Source organism: Delphinus delphis, chromosome 20, assembly GCF_949987515.2.
Source record: "Delphinus delphis chromosome 20, mDelDel1.2, whole genome shotgun sequence".
Taxonomy (NCBI): domain Eukaryota; kingdom Metazoa; phylum Chordata; class Mammalia; order Artiodactyla; family Delphinidae; genus Delphinus; species Delphinus delphis.
Genome location: NC_082702.1, coordinates 26,603,723 through 26,628,662, shown reverse-complemented (window position 1 = coordinate 26,628,662; position 24,940 = coordinate 26,603,723). Strand labels below are relative to the sequence as shown.

Below are 24,940 nucleotides of genomic sequence, written 5' to 3'. Positions count from 1 at the left end.
CCTTTCTTTTTTTAATTTGGAGGATCTAGATAGTCTCCCAATATCAATTGCTTGTTGGCCACTCCTCTTACAACCCCCCTGCCCCCAAGCAAAAGAAAAAATGATATGAAATTAAAAGTTGGTATAGGAGGTTCCATCCGGCCAGGTAAGTTTCCTTAAGCAAGATATTTGTGCCCGTGGAGACCTCGGCTTCATTTCAACTGTTCCATTTTCACTTCCCTTGATTCAGTCGTTTTCCAGGCGGCTGAGAGAAGCATTGCTGGAGAATTCCCGGGGCAGCGGGGGTTATATAATCTGACTCTGAAACTGGCCTCAACCCAAGAGGTCAACTTGGTTTTAGGCATTTAAACACACACGCATATTTGAAAGAAAAAGTCCATTGCAAAGGATAAGTGCTGTCGAGTTGAATATTGCATCATCAGAATTCAATCTGATTCCTCCTCTCTCCCTTTTGTTCTAGGGGAAAACATGTTTTCCTCCAGAGCACTATTTTGGGGTCAGCAAACGGACGGGGTGAAAGTTGGTGTCTAGAGGGGTCGGCGAAATTTTTCTTCCAGAGAGGCGGTGAACCGCCGGCAGCCGGTGGCCCTGCGCCCAGGTAAGGGAGAAGCGTCGGGGCCACCTTCCAGTAGAGCTTCCATCGGGGTGTAGGCCACTCCATGGCCGCTCAGGGCGCGCCTCCCCAGGCTGGGTGGTCTGGGGGCCCAGGCGGGGCGTGCCGAAAGGTGGGCGCTGACCCCAGGCCGGGACCTTATGGGGACACGGGCGCCCCCAAACCTCGAGAGGGCAGCGACTGGGCTGTGCGCCCTGCACAGAATCACCCAGACGTTTCAGCACGTTAGCGAGGTTCCTCGATTGCACCTCTCCAGCCTCAGCCACTCCGCCCCCAGAGAGACCCCTCTGTTCAAGGGTGAGGACAAGGCGAGAAGGCGGATTTCTGGCAGCTCATGTTATACGCGGGCCGGAGTGGGGACGTTTTCGCTGCGAAGGAGTCGTCCAACCCCTTCCCAGGGCTGGGCACGACGACGACGACGGTGTGCCGGGCCTTCGTGGTTCTAGGCTCGGGGCGCTTCTCCCTGGGGACCCGCGGGGCATCCGAGGGCTGCGGGCCACCGAGAGGGACGGTCTCGCACACGCCCCTCCGCACCCCCGCTCCCCGACTCCCTTGCCCAGCGCTCGCTTCTCCAAAGGGGCCCCGTCGGCCGAGCCCCGACGCCAGTTCGCGAGCACACGCCCAGCGGAGGGACCCAGCTCGCCCGGCCCCCTCCCTCCCTTGGCCGCGGCGCGGTCCCCACCCCCGCCCCCATCCCGGGGCTCCCACCCGCGGCGGGTGCGGGGGTCACGGCCCTCAGGCACCCCGGCTGCGCGTCCATTTCCGCCAGCCAGCCAGGCGGGCGGGGCAGGGAGCGGGCGATTTTTTCTTTTCCCTCTCACCACCAACCTCCTCCCTTCTAGCGTTTTCTGATGAGTTAAGGGGAGCAAACGCGCCTTTTCGTTTGGACAGACTTTCCGAGGCGACCGAAGCCCTTAGGAGAAGGTCGGAGCCTCGGGGTCTCCGTCTGGGTCTCTCTCACCTCCCTTGCCTCTCCGCTTTGGTCCCTGCCTATCCATCCATCGATCGACTGTCTTTCTAATCTATTGATCATTACCTGCCCATTCCCCTTTCCATTCATTTCCAAAACAAGAAATCGCCCCCAGCCTGCTTCCTCTCTCAGTGTGAGAAATACACTCAGCCTTTCGGTTCAGCCCGGAGGAAGAGAAATGGATTTATATTTATACAGCAACAGGGTTTATTTTAAGGCAGATGTGAACGCACCGCCCCACCCCCTCCCGCCAAGCCTCGCCTCGCCTCACTTTTTCGCCTTTCTTTTCCCCCTTCTGAAACTTGACGTGTGTCTTGGAATCGCCGAGAACCAAATTTCCTGGGTTGTTGCTGCCCGGAATGATGACAGCCAAAATTCACAACATTTCTAAACTAAAAATATTCATTTTGGTGACATTTTTAAAAATATGACTTGTAAAAAGAAAGCAGAAAAGTACAGCGAATAATGTAACCAGCCCTCTTGTTCCCATCCCTCAAAATTTACAAACGTTAGCGACCTGCGGGGGGGGGGGGTTCCCGCATTTTTCAGTATGATTTTTCTTTTTCTCGCTCAGCTGTGTTGCTGTTATCCTTTCACCTTCTTCTTGTCCCTTCTCTTCCCGTCTTTCCTTCCCTACATTCTTTTGTGTTTTTTCTTGTCTCCGCCTTCATCTTCGCTGCCCCTCACCCCCAGCCTCATCCCCCCCGTCTCCATACACACACACACAGGGGCTTCCCTCTTTCTGGAAAACAGACTTGGAAGAGCAGTTTGGTGATTGACAGGGACCTAGGGAGGAAAAAGGGAGACCAGTGACAGACCCAAGCTACCCAAAGCCCCTCAGGCCAGTGGCTGTGGAGGGCGATGGGGTCCACAGAGTAAGGAAGGGGACAGGTTCCTGCAGACCAATTGGAGATACCAGCTGGCTCCAAGCTCACTTGGAGTTCGGGTCCTTGCATCTCAGTCCTCCTGGCCCGGGTTTATTCAACTGATGTTTATGGAGGTGGGAGACAGTGGGTTTTTTTTTTTTTTTTTTAATTAGGAAAAAAGTGTCATATAGAAGATCCTAAATGATTTGCAGTTGACATAAATTTCTAGCAGTAGATTATTTGCTTATTGTTTTTGGCGTGTTGCGAATGTCAAGAATGAGAGGACTTAAGAAAAAAAAAAAAAGCTCCCACTCTGTTAAAACTTAGCAGTCCTGTTAGAAAAATAAAGCATCGGAGTCTTTTACTAGGAGTTACATACACACTGCTACCCCAAATGAAACAAATGTCAGGGGCGGGTAACAAAGTGGGAAAAAAATGTAAAGTGAATTTCAAAGGGCTCCACAGTCCAACGCAATCTGAGATTCACAGAAAGTGGAGACGGATAAGACAGGAATTAGGTCATCTCGTCCAGACCCCAGGAAATATGTTTAGATCAAAGCCTGCTCCGTTAGAATAAACAAAACAGGGCCCAATGGGCTCTACCAATATTTTCATCTCCGTGCTAAGAACTGCTAATCTAACCAGCTCTATTTGATGAAAGGGGGAAAAAATTACAACTGTAAAAATGGCTAAGTAAAAAAATGTCCTCTCAAGTATACTAGGAAGATAAAGATTTAGATTTGAGCTAAAAAGTAACAAGATCCAGGCCCAGATCAACACAAACTTCCTGGAATTTTAGCACTAAGTAAATTATCTAATCCCAGCCCATTGTTCCCTCCTTGGCCAACCGCCCCCAGCCCCCCGACCCCATGCAATTGAGCATACCAGATGATTTACATAAAAAAAATTGTTAAATTTTAACTGCAGTCTAAGAACGTTGCAGGAGACAGAGTTTTGGGTTCACTTACTCTGCATTCCTTAAGGACCTACCCCCACCAGTCCCACTGTCCCTGCCCCAAGGCAGCTGGGGCTGCATGCCGGCCTTTATTGTTAGGGATGTTTCTTTAAGCCCGGTCTTCAGGCTTGGTGTCTCTTTCCACTAAGGGCAGATCGATGGAGGCCTGGAGCTTGTGTCATGTAAGCCTAGCTTTGGGTGCATTTGTCAGCCGTAGATATTTTAGCAGCTAAACCCAAGTACTGTGTAAGGCTTTCTTTCACTGCAGAGTTGATGGCCTAAACCAACTGCCACTGAACATTTGATAGATAGAAACATCCAAAAAAGGGACAGGAAATCCCAGAGAAGGAAAATTCACCCAGGCTAAATCCAGGGTTGCAGTTCCTTGCTGAGCCTGGTTTCCTCTTAACTGTTTAAACATATGATTTGGCTCGTCTTGTGTTTCTACATCCATCTGAGCTCAAGTTTAACAAAGACTCAGGGACCTCCAGTCATCTTGGCTCAGATCCTCCCTAAAGCCAGGACGACGGGGGCGGGGGATGTGACAGGCCTTTATCCACACCACCAGGAACAGACCATCTTCTGTGGGGGGACCTTTGGCCACTCACCTCTGCAAGGGCAGTTCCAGGATCCGCTTTTTCCTTATGTGCCGTAGAGGGCTTTGAAGACACGTGGCATGGTGTTGGAGGCCACACAAGTCGGTCCCTCCTCGTAAGACCCAGGATGGGACCCGGTCCAGCTGAATCCTGACCCAGCATGGTCTGTGTGGACACGAGGCAGAGAGGCCAGGGGTTACATCAGCTTCTTGTAATCACAGCCACATTCAGTAGGAGGCCCAGTCAGTCACCTGTAAACATGGATAAAGATGCCAGCACGGTAGGCAGGCTCCTCTCCTGATGGAAGGGATGGGAAGGGCAATGATAAACAGCCTGCAGAGCTGCTTCGGTATTTAGAATTTGGGGTGTTTCCACCCGTTTCATCTCACACCAGTCCTGTGAGACAGGCAGGGCCACTGTCATTTACAAGATAGCAAAACTGAGACCCAGAACGCAGAGAAGGAACAGTTGGACCCCAGGAAACCTGGAGCTATGACTTGCTCAATAGCCAACTCTGGGGCATAAATTTTCTGATCCGTGGACCAGTTTCCCCACGTGTACCCTGAAAGTTTCAATATCCATCAATATTTCCCAGCAGCTTCCATCAGAATCTTAACCATGTTCACAATTTCACGTTATCAGAGTCGCTTATACTATTACCTGTTTGATCACTTCACTTGAGTTACTCCCTTTTAAAAATGTAAGTATATTTATTTTAGAAGGAATAGGAAACACTGGATTCCATTCTCTCCAATAGTCTGTCTAGTCCCATACAGGAGAAATCCTTACAGTTCACACCCATTCGGTGATGTGCCCCAAATCAAAATAATACAGACACCTCCTGCTGCTTCAGTAGCTGCACCCTTTCTTAGTTTTCTTCTAACCAACCGCCTCTTGTTTTAGACAAGTGTGAGGTCTGTGGGTCTTAAAGAGTTTTGTTTCTCCACCCCTCTAACTATCGACACACACCTTGGAACTGGCCCAGAGTTTTTCAAACTATGGGTTGGGTCCCTAATATTTGTGCATTATGAAATCAGTCTAGCAGGTTATGCCAAGCATTATTTTTTAAGGGTAACAGAATAAGAAAATCAGTGTATATCACACTCTGTATTAAAGGGTTAGTAGTGCCTTATGAAGCTCTGTTTCAGCCACGTATGTGTGTGTACCAGGCTGCAATGATCAATGTACTTCTTAGCGAGAGTTGCCATCAAAAAGTCTGAAGCCACTGGCAAAAGCTTGGTTCTCCCCTCTTTTTCTCATCTGGAATCACAGAACCAGAGGCCTTGGAGAGGGGGCTGGGGGGCCAGGTTTGGGAGTGAGAAGAGTACTGATGAAAGCACAGGTAGACCAGTTGCCCAGTTCTCTTTGTACTCAGACATCCATTGATGCAGAGTTTCCTAGTCGCTGACTCTGCAAGTAGAGAGGCCAGCGGCTGGGCTCGGCTGGGCTCTTGGTACTGAAGAGCCTGTGTTCCCCTCTCCTGGGCTGCTTCCACGTGGAGGATTTTAAAAGCATTTTGCCATAAAGGGGGTTCTCCTTAAACACACGTGAGTGCAAAAAGGAAAACAAAAACAGAGTAGGAAAACTTAATTTTTGCAAAAAGCCACACTGTCCCTTTAAGAACCCTTCCCCCTTGCTAATTGGGCCCCAGCTCTGGAGTAACTAAGATAACATCCCTCCCAAATCCTGCCATTTCTAAGCATCCTTAGTCACTGTGCTAACTAGGGAGCTTCCCATAGCCTAATAGTACATCATCCTGAGTAATCATTTCTAGAAGAGTTCTTTTAGGAATGCTGCCCAAATAGGGAGGTTTTCTGCAGACTTAAACAAAGATCAGATTCTATCTAACATGTGTGCACGTGTGCACACACACACACACACATTCACCTAAAGCTTCAGAGTTAAGAGTGGCCAGGAAGGAACGTCTTTGGCTGTAGAGAAGTTAGTGTGAGAGCCGGAGCCTGAGTTATTTAGATAACTAAATAAATGCACCTTCTCATTCTGGGTGGAGGAGTGATTTGCCCAAGAGCTGGTCAGTTGAAGATCAGGATATAATCTCTCCACCTGGATTCTCAGTCTAATACTTCTTATGTAAATTATAATAAAAAGAGTTACTATGGTAGTTCCCATGCTTGGTTCTTCAGCCCTCTCTTATCCATAGCCTTTGCCATGTGACTTGCACTGCTGCTCCCCAGGGCAGGGTGTATTTCCCTGCCTCTTTGGGTCTGGCCATGTGACTTGACTCAGTGGTGTGCCAGCACCTAGCCTGGGCCCCAAGATGCCTGCATGTTTTTGCTTGTACCCTTGTGCCTCTGCCATCACCATGAAAAGAACATGCCCACCCATCCTGGGAAAAGAATAAAAGCCACGTGGAGCAGAGCAATCCCTTGCCAGGCCCCACCAAGATCAGCCAAGCCCCAGCCAGCACCTGAGTGAATGCAACTGAGCAGAGCCTTCCCACAGGTCTAGGGGAATAGATGGGCATTGTTTTAAGCCATTGAACTTGTGGGTGGTTCCTTACTTAGCACCACTGGGGCCACAGTCAACCGTTTCAATAAGATGTATTCAGCAATTAGAAAGTGTCGGATGATGTTTCAGAGGGTTTACTTGAATTAACGCACTTAATCCCTGCAACAACTGCATGAGGTAGGTACTGTCATTGCACCCATTTTATGGATAAGGAAACTAAGGTACAGAGAGGTTAAGTGAAATGTCTAAGGGCACAGCATCTGGCCAGAATTTAAACCCAAACAACCCAGCTCCAGAGCACACATGCTCAGCTCTTAACCATTCTGCTCTCCTTTTGTCCCGTCAGAAATCTTCCCAAGAAGATTGAGTACTACCAGTCTCTCCCTAACTCAACCCCAGGCCCAGAATTCTACAATAAATAAGTTAAATCTCTGCACCTTCCCCTTTCCCTACTCATAGGTCTCTTGAGAAGTAGAATCCTCTGGGATTCACAGGAAGTGATCTGCTCTCTCACCTCCTTCTGACAGGAGAACCCTCCTGACCAGGGTTGTTCGACTTCACCATGCAGTGTTGACAGAAGTAGCAGGGATGCACACAGATTGTGAATCCACACACTAACCCGAGTACCTTCCTTCAGCAAGCACTGGATACTTTATGGAGGCGACAAGCATTATCTACCCTATAAAGACCTTGTTAATATTTCGAGATCAAATTATTTTGATATCTTTTCCACAGAGGGAACAGTGCCTCCACCTAGCAGTGTGTGGGGCCTTATTCCCCATCTCTTGCCCTCTCTCACGGGGAAACAGGTCAACTCTTTCTCCTATGCTTTTCACAGACTGCAGGTCTCGCAATGTTTCACAGAGCAGGGAAATGTTGCATCTGAATTATCACAGTGGAGAAATAGTTTGCAGGCGTGAGCGGCTGGTGTATTTTTGTTTCCCTGTGAAGAGGATCAACGAGATTCACATGTTTCTTTGCACACGAAGCTAGATTTGAAAATTCCTGGAAAATCGAGGAAACATTTAGGGAAGTAGTTAACATTTTAGGAAACTTAGGAAATCTGCGAGGAGGGTCAGGTTTCCATGGTCTGGATGTGCTATGAGGGAGGGACGATGATGGTGGCCGATCTTCCTTCCTTTCTTGGTGCCCACCCACTGATTGGCCAACGTATTAGTTCCTAGGGCTGCTATAACAAATACAATGACAGAAACTTAAGCTTCCCACAGTTTTGGAGGATAGAAGTCAGTCAGGGTGTCGGCAGAGCCATGTTCCCTCTGAAGGCTCTAGGGGAGAAACTGTTCCATGCCTTTCTCTTAGTTTTTGATGTTGCTGGCAATCCTTGGCTTGTAGACACCTCACTCCGGTCTCTGCCTCTGTCGTCACATGGTGTTTTCCTCGTCTGTCTTCACATCATCTTCCCTCTGGGCTTGTCTGTTTCTGTATCTCTTCTCGTCTTCTTATAAGGACACTATTCATATTGAATTAGGGTCCACCCTAATGACCTCATCTTAATTATATTTGCAAACACTCGACTTCCAAATAAGGTCCCATGAGTAGATAGATACAGAGGGTCGGAGGGAGGCTGTCACAGTAGCTCAAGGTGAGACGCAAAGAGGACCTGAGAGGAGAGGAAAGGGTAGAAGTTGCTTGGGGTATTTTCGAGCAGCTTTCACAGCCCAGAAAAGCCACGGCTCTTAGAGCTGAAAGGAGGCTCGGAGACCTCGGGCCACAAAATGGAGACTCAGAGGCTGAGTTGGGCCTGCATATGTGTTTTATCTGGCTCCCAAGGCATATTTAACAAATTTGAAAACACTGCCAACATATGAAGGTCAGGAGGGCTCATATAAAAATTCAAATTTCCAGATTTTTTTGAGTGTCAGATGATGTAGTGTTCTCGCCTTCCCACATTTCAACAATTGGCTGGCGCTAAGGTGCCACTGTCCCCTTTAGAGGGAGCAAACCCATTCTCCACTTTTCTTCCATTCCCATTTAGATCACCTCACTCATCTGCCAGCCTGCTGGCCTCTGTACGGATTTGACTTTTCTCCCCAGATGAGGTCCAATCAGCTCATTTTGCAAGGGAGGAAAGGAAGGACACAAGGCAGGACCACCTTACATTAGGGGTGGGTGCAACTACAGACTGATTCAGCAGAGGAAGGTTGGGGCAGAAGGACAGGATGCAGATGCCTTCAAGGTCAAGAGAAGAAGGTAACCCACAGCACGAGGACATCTCAGGAGAAGGCCCCCACCAGGAAGCAGATCTTTGGGTTCAGACAGGACCCCAAATGTCTCTGCTGGAGGTGCTAGATACCGAAAGGGAAAGAACACGATGGCTTTAAACTGGGCCTGAGGTTGGGGAAAGGAAGTTTCCCTGATCATCCTTTGCACGCTGGAGGCTTCATGTTTTACAAAGCACTTTCACATTCACTGTTTCCCTTCACCCTACAGGACAGAGCGGATGGGAACACCATTCCCTTTAAACAGATGAGGAAACCAAGGTCTAGGGAAAATTGAATATGACCTTTCCAGAGGGTTGTATGGTAAGTGGCGGAGAACTGTTTAAATCCAGCGTGTCTCTCTGCTAGCCCAATGCTCTTTCTAATGAAACACTCCCTATTTTAGGAGTTGTAATCGCCCTCTGGCCAAAACGTTCTCCTGCTTCTGAGTTTGGAAGGTTCATTTCAGACCCAGCCATAACAAAGACTAAAAAAGGTTAGCTTCCCCGGATCTAGATGGTTATTAAAAGCTTATTAGACTGTGAAGCACCCCTAAGTACCAGGCAGTTTAGGGAGCGCCAGAGTCACCCTCTGGTGCTTGCGTAGTGGTGGAGCCCACAGTGCAGTGAAGTGCGCTAGAAATCTATACACAGGATGGTGACGTGTAGCTCCAAAAGGGATAGGGAGTCTAGAAGTCGTCTGAGACCCTGGGAACACGCTGGCTTGCTAGGTGGAGTTCATTTATTCATTAATTCAGCAAACATTTAGGGAGCACCTGCTCCCCTCTGGGCACTGTTCTTGGTCCTGGGACACATCAGTGAACAGTGCAGAATGGCTATCTGCCCTCAGGTTGCTTGCACTCGTGTGAAATGGCTGGAGGAATGGCTTGTGTGGCCTCAGGTTGCTACTTCTCTAACAGCTGTTGTACTACCGACTACTAATAGCACCGTTAATAGTACTGATAACAACACTGACGCTGTAGGATATTTACATTCGGCATCATTAGAGAACGGAGCAACGTCACAGCCAATGAGATGAGAAGCAGCCCAAACTGCCATAGGCCACGTACGGCGTACTAAGAGAGTTGACCACGTTTCCCAGGTCTTCTGCTACTGGAAGTCTGGAGGACAGGCCAGCCCTCCTGCTATAGAAGCTCTAGATCTGGGAACAGCCCTCTCCACAAGAGTTTAACCAAGACAGCCACAGACTGCACCCAGACACCTGAGTAAAACAGCCCCCATCGCTGTTCCAGGTGAGGTGCCCTGCTCTCCTTCCTGTCCTAGTTACCTCCAGCGGGGTTAGGGGCAAAGATCAGATCTCTTCCAGAAGAAACATCTTTATGACTGATGCAGGCAGAAAAACAATAGAGGCAGCCGCTGCCTCCGAATAAAGAAAGTTAAGAAGGATAGCACTCCTTACCTATGAATCCTTATTTGTACTTTGGGGTAAATGTGTGAAACACCCTTCGGTAGGTGGGGTCAACCATCAACACTGTGGGAGGAGGGAGCCAGCTGGTGAGTATGGAGAAGACACACTTTGCTTCTGTTCTCAAGCCTTGTTGCAATATCCTTTCATAAAATAGAGAGCCGGTAGAAACTGAGACCTTCCTAATTCTAGTTTTCTTTAACAGAATGTAGCACTTTGGGAGAAAACGGAGTGTTTACTTGAATTAGTGACGGTTGCTAGAAATAATAGCTTTGGGCTTCAAAGGACAAAGAGATAAAGTTAGGAGCTGTGGTCTGCTGAAAGAAAAATCCCTTGATTAGAGAGAGCCAGAGTAAACACAGGGCTCCTGTAAACGTGGTCGTTTCCTGACCACTGAAGAAAAAGTAGCAAGACCCGTCCTGGAATTAGTGAAAGCTGTTGCATTAAAAAAAATTAAAACTCGGGCTTCCCTGGTGGCGCAGTGGTTGAGAGTCCGCCTGCCGATGCAGGGGACACGGGTTCGTGCCCCGGTCCGGGAAGATCCCACATGCCGCGGAGCGGCTGGGCCCGTGAGCCATGGCCGCTGAGCCTGCGCGTCTGGAGCCTGTGCTCCGCAACGGGAGAGACCACAACAGTGAGAGGCCCGCGTACCGCTAACTAACTAACTAACTAACTAAATTAATTAATTAATTAATTAAATAAAATAAAAACTCCGTGTTAATGAGAAACGAGAGAGACAGAGATTTTGCAGAGTAAAGGAAGAATGTATAGATGCACACAAAGTGCAATGAGGTCAGTAAAGTATTACAAAGCATGCTGGGTAAGAGGAAGAGGGACCATGAATAAGACTGATGATTGTTAAGGGTTAACGATAGAAGTCTCTACTGATACAATAGTACAATAGAAATACGAATAATAGTTCCTATTTCTTTGTCTTATGTATTTTTAAAATATAAAATACTAGTAAAACATAGTAAATGTTTATGCTTAGTTGCTCTAATAAAGAACTTTCCCTCCCTTTAAAAAAATCTAAATGATAAAATAAATTTCAGTGTCTATTACTCAGTCAAGTGCATCTTTTTAAGCCCACAAGTTCAGATTTCAAGGCTTCAGTTCAGACACTACAGTTCAGTCTAAGGAGGTTTAACACTGGCACAACTGAGAACAGATTTTTGCTTGCTTTTTTTCCTGGGGCTCCCTAATACCAGAGAAAAATGATAGTATAATCAGGTATTTTGTTGCTATCTAATGTTTTATCACTAAAAATCACAGTCTCCATTTGCTTCTCTGTAGAAGATTTACTATAATATGTAATGTACTGATTTAAGTCGGTGCTTCTCAAACCTCCCTGTAAATCACTTGAAATGTGGTTGAAATGCAGATTCTGATTCAGTAGATCTGGAGAAGGGGCCTGAGAATCTTCATTCGTGATTAGCTCTCAGATGATGCTGGAGATGCTGATTCATGGGCCACACTCTGAGTAGCAAAACTCTGAATTAGTTCACTAAACACCTCTGTCAAAGCACTCCCACACTTTTTGAGAAAAGTGTATACACTAGAACGATGGTTCTCAAATTTTCCAGTGCATCAAAATCACCTTGAAAGTTTGTTTTAAATTGCAGATTCCAGGGCTCTGGCCCTAAAGATTCTGATTCACAGTTGCCACCTCCCAGTGCCCCTAGACCTAAGCCTGACTGGACCAAGGCTGTCTACTCAGGGGCCTGCTAACTTTCCAGCCCAGAGTCCAGCTACTCTTCCCCTTGCTTGCGAAACTCCAACCTCAGGGGCCTTTCTTCTCTTCTTTGAATGTTCCATGCTTGTTCTGTATGTTTGGACATAGAAATGCATGCCTGAAAAACAGCCCCTAGATCTTCCCCATTTCCCCAAGACCCTCTCCTTTTGTTCATTAACTCTCAGCTCAAATGTCACCTCCTCCGAGAAGCCTTCCAGGACCACCCAGTCTAAAAGAGTGCTTTCTCCATATTCTCTTTGACACATCACCATGTTTTATTACCATCACAGCTCTTTTAACTAGCTGGATTACCTTGTTCATGTATATGTTTATTGATTTACTGTCCATCTTCCAAGAAAGCAGGAACTCTACCTACCTTGTTCCCATTGAATTCTCAGGACCCAGCACAGTGCTGGGATATGGAATGAATGAGTATATCCAGGTTGAGAAGCAAGGTGTAAACCAAAATAAGCAATGTCATGAATTCTGGCCTTAGAAACTTAAGGCTGCAGAGTGAAGCAGATGTGAAGGATTAATGAGAAAAAGGATCTGATGAGTAGGAAAGGAATTGCTATGCTTCCTTCAGGGTGTGGAAGAAGATCAAACTAGGAATAGACGATGGCAGTGCGTTTGCTGCATTTTGTTCATATACCATGAACCTGCTTTATAATGCAAGACTCTTTGTCCTTTTTCTGTGTCTGCTTTAAAATTATAAAAATACATGTTCATGGTAGACAGTTTGGGAAAACAGAAAAATTTAAATAAGAAAAGATATAGTGCATTATCCTAACACCCATAGACAATCATGGTTTTCATTATTTTAAGGTGTTTTCCCTTTAGAATATTTTCAATATTTACAAATGCATGAATCTTATAGAATACGTACATGGCAATATACTCCCATGTTCTCTTTTATTACTTAACATTGTAAGGTGAGCATATTCTCATGCTTATAAAGTATCTTTTAAAATGTATCTTAATGGTTGTTCAACATTCCATTAAATGGGTGGAAATACATAATTTATTTTCTTTATTTTCTTTTTTACTCCATTTCCCAGAAAAGCACTCTAACTCTGTGCTCTCTTTGAAGTGGAATAAAAAGGTCTAATAAATGAATTTTCCTCTTGGTGAGAGTAGCAGCGGTTCTCAACTGGGGGCGATTTTGCCCCCAGGAGACATTTTTGTTTATTACAACGGGGTTGGGAGGTGGCTATTGGCACCTAGTGGGTAGAGGCCAGGGCTGCTGCTAAACATCCTACAGCAAGAACAGTCCCCACAACCAAGAATTATCTGGCCAGAAGGTCCATAGTGCTGAGGTTGAGAAACTTGCTGTCCAGGACAGTGTCAGGGTTAATATTCAACATCCACGTAAAATTCAAATTAGTGTTCTACCATTAAAGTATAGGACTTTGCCCTGGAATTCTGCTTTAGAGTAATTAGAACTCCAGGTACTAGAATCTGGAATAACTGTTACTTTACTTCCAAAATTTTGATTTCATTAGAAAATCGTAAATGAAGTAAAAGAATGTGAAACCAGCTATTGTATATTTTTTAATTAAGTTCTAAGGATGAACTTAACAATGCAGTAGTTCATCCCCATTGGGGTCCATATTGTCACATAGAGCTGGAGGCTGGGGAAGGTACAGTCCCAGGCTGTTAGTGGGGTTCAGTAGAACACACTTTCTAAGTCAGAGAAGTGATTCAGCCGATATAGAAATGGAGTTTCTAAATTCCCAAGGGGGGTTTGATGAGCATTTAGTTCAATTCAGATATTTGGAATCCTTTTCTCTGCACCTTTCCTTGAATGGAGGTTTTCCTCCTTCACACCTTTTGCAATATGTGAACTCGTGGGGGAATTCCCTGTGTAGTAAAGTTATCCAAACCATCCCCCTTCCCTCCTGTTGAGAAATGTGCACCTCCCCTTTATCCCAGATTTTGATCTTTGGGACTTTATCCGACCTTCGCAGAGACGATTGTTAGAGATACAATTTGTTATGATACGTCCCCGAGGATGATCCAGATACCGTCGGTTCAATGCAGAACAGAGGAATGTTTGCTGAGTCTTTCTCTTCTACCCGCATTCTTTCTGGGGTTTATGGTGAATGGAAGACAAGTTTACCTTGGAAATGTTTGGAATTGTGTTTTGGATGTTTAAAAGATGAAATAGAAAGTCTTCCCAAACAGATGCTGGGTAAGATGTAAAACACTGGAATCAGGAATCGCTTTCTAAGCCGTAACAATGGAAATGCGATCTTTAGTTAACAGGGACTCAATTTAGAGCGGGGTGTGCGTGGGCGGAGGTCAGTGATTCACGCCTTGAGATCGATTCGTGCCTCTGACCTAGATCCCTTCTGTGTGCTGCACTTGTTGGCAGCCTTACCTTCTGCAGTATTTTATGTGGCTCCTCTGCAGAGCCTCAGACCTGCGGTGAGGGGTCGGTGGGACCTCGCTTGCCGTCAGATCATCTTCCAGGAGGAAGACATCTCCCTTCTCCTCATCTGCTCTCCCCAGGGTTGGCTGAAGACAAGAAGCATCTCTGGGCTCTCATCGGCTACATCGCTAATGGCACAGACTGTATCATTTGGGAGGCCTGAGAGAAGGGGCGGGTGGGGGGGGGGGGGACGACAGGGAAGATAGAGGATTGGAAATGGAAAACAATTTAAAATAAGCAATCAGGGGCTGAAAGAGAATATGTTGGCTATAAAATAAGTACAGGAATACAAGAGATGGATGGGAAGTCAATTCCTAGGTCTCTCTCTTCTAGGTGATGTGCAGTCTTTTTTTATCTTTCTGCCCTCGGTCGGCAACCTTTGGTTTCCAAATACTCATTTTCTTTGTAATTTTCCATTAAAATATTGATTCAGCTGCTGCAAATGATATAGCCAATGCTCTCAAGAGTTGCAGGGATGTAGAAAGGCAGGCCCACTCCTCACTGGCAAGAGATACAGATCTGCAGACCCAAATGCACCCAAACATGCAGGTGGCAGCACAGAACACACACACACACACACACACACACACACACACAGATACACACACAGAGGCATACAAACCGGAGACTGCCATAAACTTAGGCAGTGTGGCAAATGTGATTTGTTCGTATTTAACTGAATCCAAGATTCAAATCCTTGGGACTGGAATGGATGCAGGTGGTAAGAACAGTAGGTTGAAAGGAATAACCTTCAAAATATGTACAAACATACTTCCTACTGCAGAATGCCTCCAAATAGTGACTCCAAGTCAAGTAAAAGCCAAGAGGTTGGATCTTGATTTATTATTTCAATCAATTTTGTCTTTGATTGAACAAATACTTAGGCAGTATCTCTCTGCCTGCCAGATACCACGGTGATGCCCCGTGAATATGATAGCAGCGTTGCCCTCAAGAATTAATCTAAGGGCTTCCCTGGTGGCGCAGTGGTTGAGAGTCCACCTGCCGATGCAGGGGACGCGGGTTCGTGCCCCGGTCCGGGAGGATCCCACATGCCGCGGAGCGGCTGGGCCCGTGAGCCATGGCCGCTGAGCCTGCGCGTCCAGAGCCTGTGCTCCGCAACGGGAGAGGCCACAACAGTGAGAGGCCCACGTACCGCAAAAAAAAAAAAAAAAAAAAAAAAAAGAATTAATCTAAACAGGGCATAAGACAGTTTTACACATAGCTACGACATAAGTTATCACACCCCAGTTCTGACTGACTTTTTAATTCCAAATAAGAGTATTGGAATTGGCACCTAAGCTTCCTTTCAAGTAGTGCCAGTCCATGCAGCTGGGCCTCCCAGTGGACCAGACAGTCCAGGTTGTGGGTGACACTTTTTTCCTCACCTATGGACGATGGGATCTGTGAGTTGTATTCTTTATTAAGACAAAGGGAGCTTCCTTACCAGTGGGGTTGATAGTACTGCAATTCTAGCATTTTTAGCCCTAGAATAATTTTGCCTGACATTAAAGGAAACAGACCTACGAAGGGTAAGTGATGCGACCAAGGTCACACAGCTAGTTATTTGGAAGGGTTGGGAGTAGAACCCAGAACTGCACGTTTTTTTCCATTTTCTATGTCTTCCTGCCATGAATGCATGCTGCATTCATGTCTAGGAACCTAGTAAAACAGGGATCTTCACTGCATTAGGCTTATGTGCCTAAAGATGTGTCCTGATTCAGGTGGCAGAGATGGAAGAAGATTCCATTGAGATAAACCGTGTAAAGCCCATAAAGCCTGCTACCTAACAGCCCAAGGGACACGAATGCCCATCCTCATCTCCATCCTCTGCCACAGTTCCAACTTCATTGTGTGTCTTGCTTTTTAAGGAAATCCAACCTAGGCAAACCTGTACTTCAAAAACCAGTAAACTCCCTTCTCAGAAAGATTCTTCACTTTCCAAAAGTATCTTCATTGGTATCATTTAAATGTTGATCTGCCCTCCAAAAAGTTGACACAAATGGGTTATTATTATTTCGAGGAAGATCTATTTACTCTCAACCTGTGTACGTATTTGCATCGCATAAGCAATGTAAACTAGATTTTCATTTGTACTGTCCACATGACAGTGATAATAAAAGATGGCCGTAAAGGGTGGAAATATATATATTAGTTGTTTTTAAGACTGAAGATATTCTTGACCACATTATTTATATTTGCCTATGTTTCCAGACTTTATGGACATCCTGTAGATCATAAACACAGTAAACAAGAATAAATTCCTTGCCATTTTGGAGGAACTCCTAATGTCTTGCGTGCTTGGTTTGAAATAAAAAAACCATATATTTTATGATAGAATCTCTGTGTTTATAAACAAAACCGCAAAAATTTACAGAGAAAGAAATCATTTTGACTTTCTCACTATTGGTTCCATAAACCATGACCAAATTATGGCAAATCCTGACTCGAAGGATGATTGAGTCATTCTGTTTGAGTTAGTTTAATATGTTCAGGACTGGGTGATTTTTTTCATTTTCCCTAAATTTCATCCTCTGAAGTTTTAAAATTTAATCATCAGGGCTAATTTTTCTTAGACATTTCTGAGGTCTACAATGTGGAAAATTTTGTTCTGCAGTATTTTTCTTTTGGTCTCATTCCTCAGGTACAAACTGAAAGTGAAAACAATTTAATTTAAAAAAATAATTATTTGAAATCTAAAAACTACCCAACAGATTACTTTTTAGATTGGCTCTTAAGATGATCAGAGGATTATCTGTAGGTATTAGGCCAAATGGAAATAGGAGGCGGTTTCTTAGTTTTCTGTGCCCCAATTAAACTGATTTCTAGGTTCTGGGATGACAAAATCATAGCCCGGGTGACCATCTGCCTGGTCAATGAGTGGCCAGAGTTGGCCTGAGTCAGCTAATTGTGCATAATTGGGATTATGTAGCAGAGATGACACTCCCCTCTCCAAACAAAGAAAATCACATTTGTGCTGTTTCATGTGACCACTGATCTTTCCTGGCCAACAAAAGCAGAAACTTGGGTCGTCACAAAGTCTGTGTCCGAGAATGGCCAAGATGGTAGGAAGGATCAATTCTGGGATAAGCATGAGACAATAGGCCATGGGGGAGGGGAAAAAAGAAAGAAAGAGGCAAGGGAATCAGAACAGAATCTGGGGGAAAAGGCTAGTCCTGGAAAAATTACTGTCACCTGGCTTTTAGATTCTGAAATATAGGCACATTCTGTATTCTGTATTTATCGTGTCTAATCCTGTATTTATAGTGTAGAGTCTGACGTGGTTACCCAGTAGCTTCAGAGGGTCAGTGTGCGTTGGAGTACCTGGTGGGGGGGAGAGGTTTGTGTGTGTGGTAGGGGTGTTAGGGGTGTGCATGGGTGGAGAAGTGATGGAGAGCAGAGATGATGCCACAGGTTTCAAGACTGATGATTTATCTATTCAAACCCTTCCTATGAGTCGGGTACCTCAAAGGCCAGGCAGGAGCAGGGACAGCCAAGCCTTAGTAAACGAGAGACTGGTTGGTGTGTTGGAATCCGTCAGAAGGAGGGCTCGTCCTCAGGTGGCCCCGGAGCAAAGGCCCAGAGCTGTGGTGGCACACTGGGGACAATGGCCGTCAGTGGTTATCAAGTGGAGAGCTGGATGCGGCCCTGGTACCCAGCCACGATATCAAGAGAGGAGTATGGGGTCTCACACTGCCCATCCCCCTTCTCCTAGAGAGAGTGTCCAAGGCTCTGTGGTTGAAACAGGGCCAGTAGCCCTGTCAGTTCTGGCCAGAAAACCGTCCTTGGTGCAGCCGTAGTTCAGGATTTCTCATTCGTGGCATCATGGTCATTTGGGGTTGGACAGTTCTTTGTGGTGAGGGCTGTCCTGTGTACGTAGGGTATTCGGCAGCAGCCCTGGCCCCTATCTTCTAAATGTCGGTACCTTCTTCCCCCTCTCAACCCCTCCACCCCCAAGAATGTGACAACCAAAGATGTCTCCAGACATCGCCAAATGTCCCCGCCTCGGGGTGGGGGGGCGGGGAGGGTGGAATCATCGCAGGTTGAGAACCACTGTTTGGGGCCCTTATACACTACTTGTTGGTATCTCCCGAAATTTAGATGATCTGGGGACTCATATCTGCACTGACCCGGTTTTGTGTGTGCATTTGTTTAGGCGTGAGGCTTTGCCTGTGTGTACATAAAGTTACACACAGCTGTCCATGTTCTACTGACCACCTGAGAACACTCCGGCAGTGACCAGCTCTTCTTGGTTTAATGGTCAGTCCAAACTCCAAACGCACAGTGCAGATGCCACAGGTCGAGTTAGAGGGGACACACAGAGGCTGCCCAACTCAAGGCCTCCAAGAAACCCCTGTGGCTGGGACGGGAGCCAGTAGCGCCCCGACAGACCCTACAGAGCAGCCCGTTCCCAGATCCCCCTATTCACGGTATACCTACTAGGTGATAGGTTCTCTGCTCTGGGGACACAGAGGGAAAAAAGTCAGTCAAGGCCAGACCCTTCAGGGGGTTACATTCCAGAAGGTGGAGGCAGCATGGAAACGCATGGATCAGATGATTTCAGGCGGCCTGGGCTTTCTGTGAGTCTGACCCTCTCAGAAGCTGTGAGGGTCCAGTTCAGGGCCCTCTCGAGGCCCCTCTAAGGCTGGGAGGGGCCTTGGCAATGAGTTCATATGCTTTTAGGAAATTTGCAGAAGTAAGATAGGTGTTCTTCATGAGGGCTCCCAGCCAGCCCCAAACTGCATAAACTTCAGGCCCCGCAAAACCGGGATCTAGCCTGACTTGTAGCTTCCCATACGTTACAGAATCAGATACTCTTTCAAAATAGATCAGGATGGAGAAGAAAAATGCATCCAGTTTTAATTCACTGACAGCACAGGGGAAGGAAAACATCACCATTCCAAAAACAAAGTCATGAGAAAACAAACTTTAGCTCATCCACTGGGTGCTGGGTTCAGAGACTGGGGTCCTCAGGTCCATACACACCAGGGGAGAGGAAACTAGAAGCCGGATCTCCTCTCTAGAAGGCTAGGGAGGGAAGCTGCAGTCTCTGGCTAGGAGGGGCTGAGCAGCTGGCCAAAGCCGACCTGATAGAAGCTGGCCGCCGAGCTCTGGCTGGAGGGAGGCCGAGGCTCGGAGCGGTGGGCCTGCCGCCTGCCCCCGGCGCTCTCCCGGCCATTGTGCGCACGTATTGATCCAGCCGGGAAGCGATAGGGCTGCGGCAGCTGAAGCTCTGGGGTGGGCAGCATTGATCTGGCCCCCTCCCCAGGTTATTTATAGGATGCGCCCGCCTGGCAAGTAACCGGGGAGAGCTTGTTGAACGCGGGTTCAGAGCGCTCTTCGCTAGCTGGTTAACTTTAAGTATTGGAGATGGAATTGATGCGCACATAATAATATTATGATTCGTACAAACCACTTCTCGGCCAACTCAATATATTTCATTACCTCCTTTCTAGCAAATGTATTGATTTCTGTTTTGCGGTTTTATAACACAATTTCAAGGCTGTTGTGGGCTTAATGAGCCGTGTTCTTATGATGTTTAAAAAGATTTGAAGCTATTGTTGAAATAAATATTATGGATCACCCCCTCCCGAGGCTCCCTCCTCCTCCCTCCTGGCTCCCGCCTCCCTCCTTGCCGTCTCCCACCCTCACCCGCCCCCTCCCCGGCCCGGGCGGAGCCGCGGGCAGAAAGCCGGGGGCTGCAGCTCCGCGGCCCTTTGTGGCCCAGATCAAAGGACCCGAGCGCCACAAAGGCAGGCCCCACTCCGGCCGCGCGGCCACACACAGCCGCACCTGCAGTTCGGCCAAATGTCATTGTCGCTTCTGCGGGGCGAGCGCGGGGGACGCACCTCCGAGGCGGCAGATGACTGTAATAACGCTTGATGGGAATTGATGGGGAGGGAGCCGCGCAGTGCCCAGGGCTTTTTATTAGCTGCCCCGACTCCTCGAGACGGAGCCTGAGCGCCTGCACCTGTGGACCCCCTTCCTCTCAGCCTTTATGGAAGTTGACAGATTTTATTAACTTTAAGGAAGAACTTTCCAGCGTGCGGAGGGTCGCAGTTTATTTTGTATTCATGCGAAACGGAAACCGAAAAAGCCATGTTTACATATTTACCGGCCCCAGTGACCTCCCTCTGGGGCTCCATAAGTCACGCTCCGGATTAATTTTGTCATAAAATTGACTAGTGTGCTCAGGGATCTTGGGAGTTTGGGGGCTGTCGTTGGAGGTGAGAATTTTTTTTTCAGTGGGAGAAAGCTATATTCAATTATCTAATGTCTCAGAGGAACCCCCAAAGACTTTCCAAATGGTGCAGAAATTGGAATTCTATTTCCAAGCGTTTGCTCCTGGGGAGATCACAGTTGCAAGCAACCCAAAGCGACTTCCCTCTCAGCAAGTTTTCCCCAAATCTTTTGGATCAACTAGAAACAAAGGCAAGGAGGAGAAGCGTCTTCAGATTTGTGGGTGTGACTTCCCTTGGAGGTTTTGGGGTGGGGTGAGGGCTTCATGCCCCTGGTGTGCTCAGATATGGGAGGCTAAGCCCCAGTACATTGGCAAGAAAAAATTTTAGTTTTAGTAAAATGATATGCTTGGTGGGGAAAATATGGTTACATAATTTGAACGTGGTTTTATGTAACTTCTGGACTCAAAATTATCCCAAATGGGGACAAAGAATTAAGATTCCGTTAATATTCTTAGCTGTCCCTTGCTCTCGGGATATTTTTAGGTTTTATGTCTCATGACAAATGGATGTCCACGACTATGAAAATTCATGTCGTATGAACGGCGAGGTGTCGGAGATTCAGCCATGGAGTCATCTGGGTATACTGCTTATTAGCTTAAAAGCATAAAGCTTTCTGCAGCTTCCTTTTGCGTGCCAAATAAACTTCAAATGAACCGAGGATCATTTTGCAGGAAACCCTTAAGGTGAGCGATAATCGAAAGTGGTTAGCAGAATATTACACTTTTCATTGGGGCAAACAGATGGCATGCCTGCTTTTCGATTTAATCAGGGGCTGACAGACAGGTAGGACGCCGGCATATTTGAGTTGGAGTCTCTTTCTTTTCAGGAAAGAATGAAACTACTTAATATTCGGTATACCCATCCCTTTCCTCCAGCCCTGCCCATCTCTTCCACCCACTGTGCCTCGTGATCTAGAGATGCCTAACTTTTTCTCATTTCTGATGACCTTACAAAGTACAAAGGTCATCTAACTCCAAGCGAATCTATTTCTTAGCACATCTTTTACTCTATTCTTCCCTTGCCAAAAAAGAATTATGCATGTGTGTGTGTGTGTTTGTGTGTACATATATATGGTTAAAAAAATAAAACAAAGGTTGCTTAAATCACTGAGAGCACACCCAAATCTCCATTTACATAGACACAGACGTAAATAAATGATTGAACAATTTGGGAGTCATGAGTCTCTGACCTCACGCTTTCTCAACTAACCTTTTGAAAAGATTTTGATATCAATTGTTTCTCTTTTTTCCCCAGAAGCATAATACGTGGTAACCTTAGCACACACAATCTGTTTCCACAGAGGCATACAGACAAGCAGGGCCAATGGTGGATTTTAATATCATGGCACAGCTTATATTACCTTACTGGAAACAAAATCTTTCCCCCCTCTTCAAATGCAAGTCCCCTGATACCCCCATCGGAGATCATTTGTTATGCAGAGTTTGGTGAGGCAATCAAAATTAATTCACAGTGATCTTTTCACCCAGAACCTCCAGTTTCTAATAATGGTCTTTCTCAACAGGTGTTCATTGTGGTAGTCTGACTTCCAATTGCCAGACTAAAGGCTTTATTCTTTAGTCATTTCTTATTTTAATCTCAAACTTGTAATTTACTAATCTGCGGCAGCTGCTTACCAGGAGGGGCCGTGTACTTCCGAGGAGGCAAGAGCAGAACACCTCTGGACAACCAGGAGGAAGACATTGAAATTCACGGCCTGGAGAGAGGACACAGCTGGACAAACCAGTCCTGATGTCTCCGAAATACCTTCCTCTGAGGCTGGCCTAAAATTGATGATATCGGATTGGTCATATCAGACCCCTTTGTGGAGGCTTCAGAAAACTCCTGGGCTTTGCACAAGTGAGTGAGAAGGGATTTTAACAACAGCAGCAAAAGCACCACCAGAAAAATAGCCGGCAGGAGGAAAGGTTTTTTAAAAACTTGCACGTTTTCCACGCAGCCAGTTTAACTAGCCCCTGCTAATGGTCTGTCTTTGTCAACTTTCAAATCTGCGTCCTTTTAAGGTAACTCTAGGGTGAGATGGGAGGAATTAGGTTTTACTGCAGAGATTCTTGGACTTTATGGCTCATCAGAATCGAGCTGGGTGAGTGCGTGTGAGGAAGCCTGAGAACAGACTCGTGATTTCCAGTTTGCTGGAACTGTAGGTGCTGGGGTCTGGCCCTGGAGGTTCTCATATATTAGTTTGGCGTGCGGCCTGAGGATGTGCATTTCAATAAGCATCATAAAGTTCTGTTGCCAGGGGCCTTGGATCCCTTTCATCACGGGTAGTTGTTCCACTTGCCTCAGTAATTCTATCTCTACAATGGGTTCCCCCTCTGCAGTTCCTCAGTCACGTGGTTTTCCCCATGGAATGCAGTGAGGGGCTCTGAGCAGGTACACTTGGGGGGTGGGCCACTGTTCCAGGTGAGGAGAGGTTTTCTTCCTAAGGAGATGATATCTAGAAAGTAGAAAAGATCACGAAGAAGTCACTACCTTTGCCAGGCAATAAATCTTGGCCTCCTGGATATTTTTGTAAATGATGACTGCAGTTTGTTGATTACCTCCGGGTTGATATCTGAGAGGATGTGGCCCAGGAAGAAGTGGGTGCTTTGCACAAAGACCGGAACTAAAGGCAAATCCTCCCTGACGTGGGGGGGACAGTGGCCCACCAAGGGTTAGGAGAACATTCGGAAGCGTCAGTTGCAGCCCTCTGACTTGTCATAGCCTAGAGGTCAGCTTTCTGCAAGGGGTCAGAAAGGAGAGAGGGTGATGCTCAGTTTCTTGTCTGCCCCAAGACTCACAGAAGGAAAATGTGGATTCCTTTGGTACGTGCTGAAAAGAATAGACACAGACCCAGGCAGCTTCTGAAAGTTGAACTGGATGTCCCATGAGAGTCCAAAGTGAAGACTGGAGAGTCTCGAACCACTAGAATAGCATGGATTTATCGGAGATCTCACTGCCCTGTTGGCCACTTTTCCTCTGAGGCCAAGCCTCCATGGAATAATGGCTGTTCGGGAGGCAGGATGTGCCTTCGAACCACCATTCAGGAGACAATCCCTCCTTAGCCTTTTAGCTTGGCTGTTCCCTTGTGAAAGTCCTCCCGGATCCGTTCAGCACTTAATTATGGCTGTAAATTCTGTGCAGGGAGCAAAGCCGTGTTGATGTGTACATTACGCGGTGTCTTCTCTGCTACCTTTGTCCCACACGTGGAGCAACGTAGCCACTCCCAGCACTGGTGGGCATTGATTTTGTAATACACGAGCGACTTTGTTTGTTCTGTTCTCCTGCGCCTCGTTCCTTTTGCAGGGGAGAATGGAAAGGGTTTTTGGGCCCCAAACACTGGAGGACCCCCTCCTGCACCAATAGCCTATGGATGAGAAATCATACTTGCCAGCCTCGTTTCTGTATTGGACACAGCAGCCCCCATATATTTCAAGTGAGAGAAGATGCTTGCCAGCCTCTCTAAGAACATGTGCCTTTTTTCTTGGCTTCTGTGGGGACCCTTCTATGGTGAACATTGCTGAATGGCACCCCAAAGAGGTTTCTAAGTGGGAACTGCCATACCAGGTAGATGAGGCAGCTTACAGGGTTTGGTGACTGACACATCTGGAGAGGTTGGCTGCTATCAGCCTGAAGAAGCATAACTGGGGATGGTATTATGCTCTAATTGCCTACTCAGCATGATGTATTTCTGTGTTTAGAAATACATAAATGTGTACTTTGTTGTATCCCAGCTCCATACATGCAAGGTTTCAGAAAAGATTATCTTCATTGGACAGATGAGGAATCCAAGACCCAGAGAGGGAAGATTCTTGCTCAAGGTCACACAGCAAGTTTGAGGACATATTACTCAGAGGGTAGGAACCATCTTTTGACCTGACATTCAGAGATTTTAATCTACTGAACTATTAAACTCTTATTAGAGAGGTGATCATACTTTTTTTGGACTAATGTTTCCCAAGGGCTTGTATTTATGTTACCATTCATTCAGTTGAGTCATTCAATTTTTCATTCAATCATTCAACAAATATTATTGAGCATCTAGCATGAGCCAGGCACATAGGAGCTGGGGATACAGTAGTTGGTAAAGCAGACGTGGTTTGTGCCCTCATGGAACTTTTGGTTTAATGGAGAAAATAGACATTAAACAAATGATTACACATAACTAAGTAATTGCAGCCATGATAAGTGATCTGAAGGGACAGTTCGTGGTGTATTACAGAGACCTGACCAAGTGTGGGAGTAAGGCTGTGTACATCAGCCAGGTTAGTTTATGTTTTGCTGTGTAACAAATAGCTCCCAAACCTCCGGGGTTAACAGGACGTATTAGTTTCTCCCTCATGCAGATCTGTTCCGCCTGAGAGAGTCTCCATCTCAACCCAGCTTCCACAATCACAGGAGAAAGAAATGCATTTCAGTGTTTCTTCC

General features: G+C 46.5%; 1 long non-coding RNA gene across 1 annotated transcript; it reads left to right on the top strand.

The window, feature by feature from the left end:
• Positions 1–482: 482 nt before the first annotated feature.
• LOC132416618 (uncharacterized) lies at positions 483–24,940 on the top strand. The gene is made up of 3 exons (XR_009517664.1): positions 483–598; positions 22,142–22,372; positions 24,859–24,940. It is a non-coding gene; the product is annotated as an uncharacterized lncRNA (long non-coding RNA).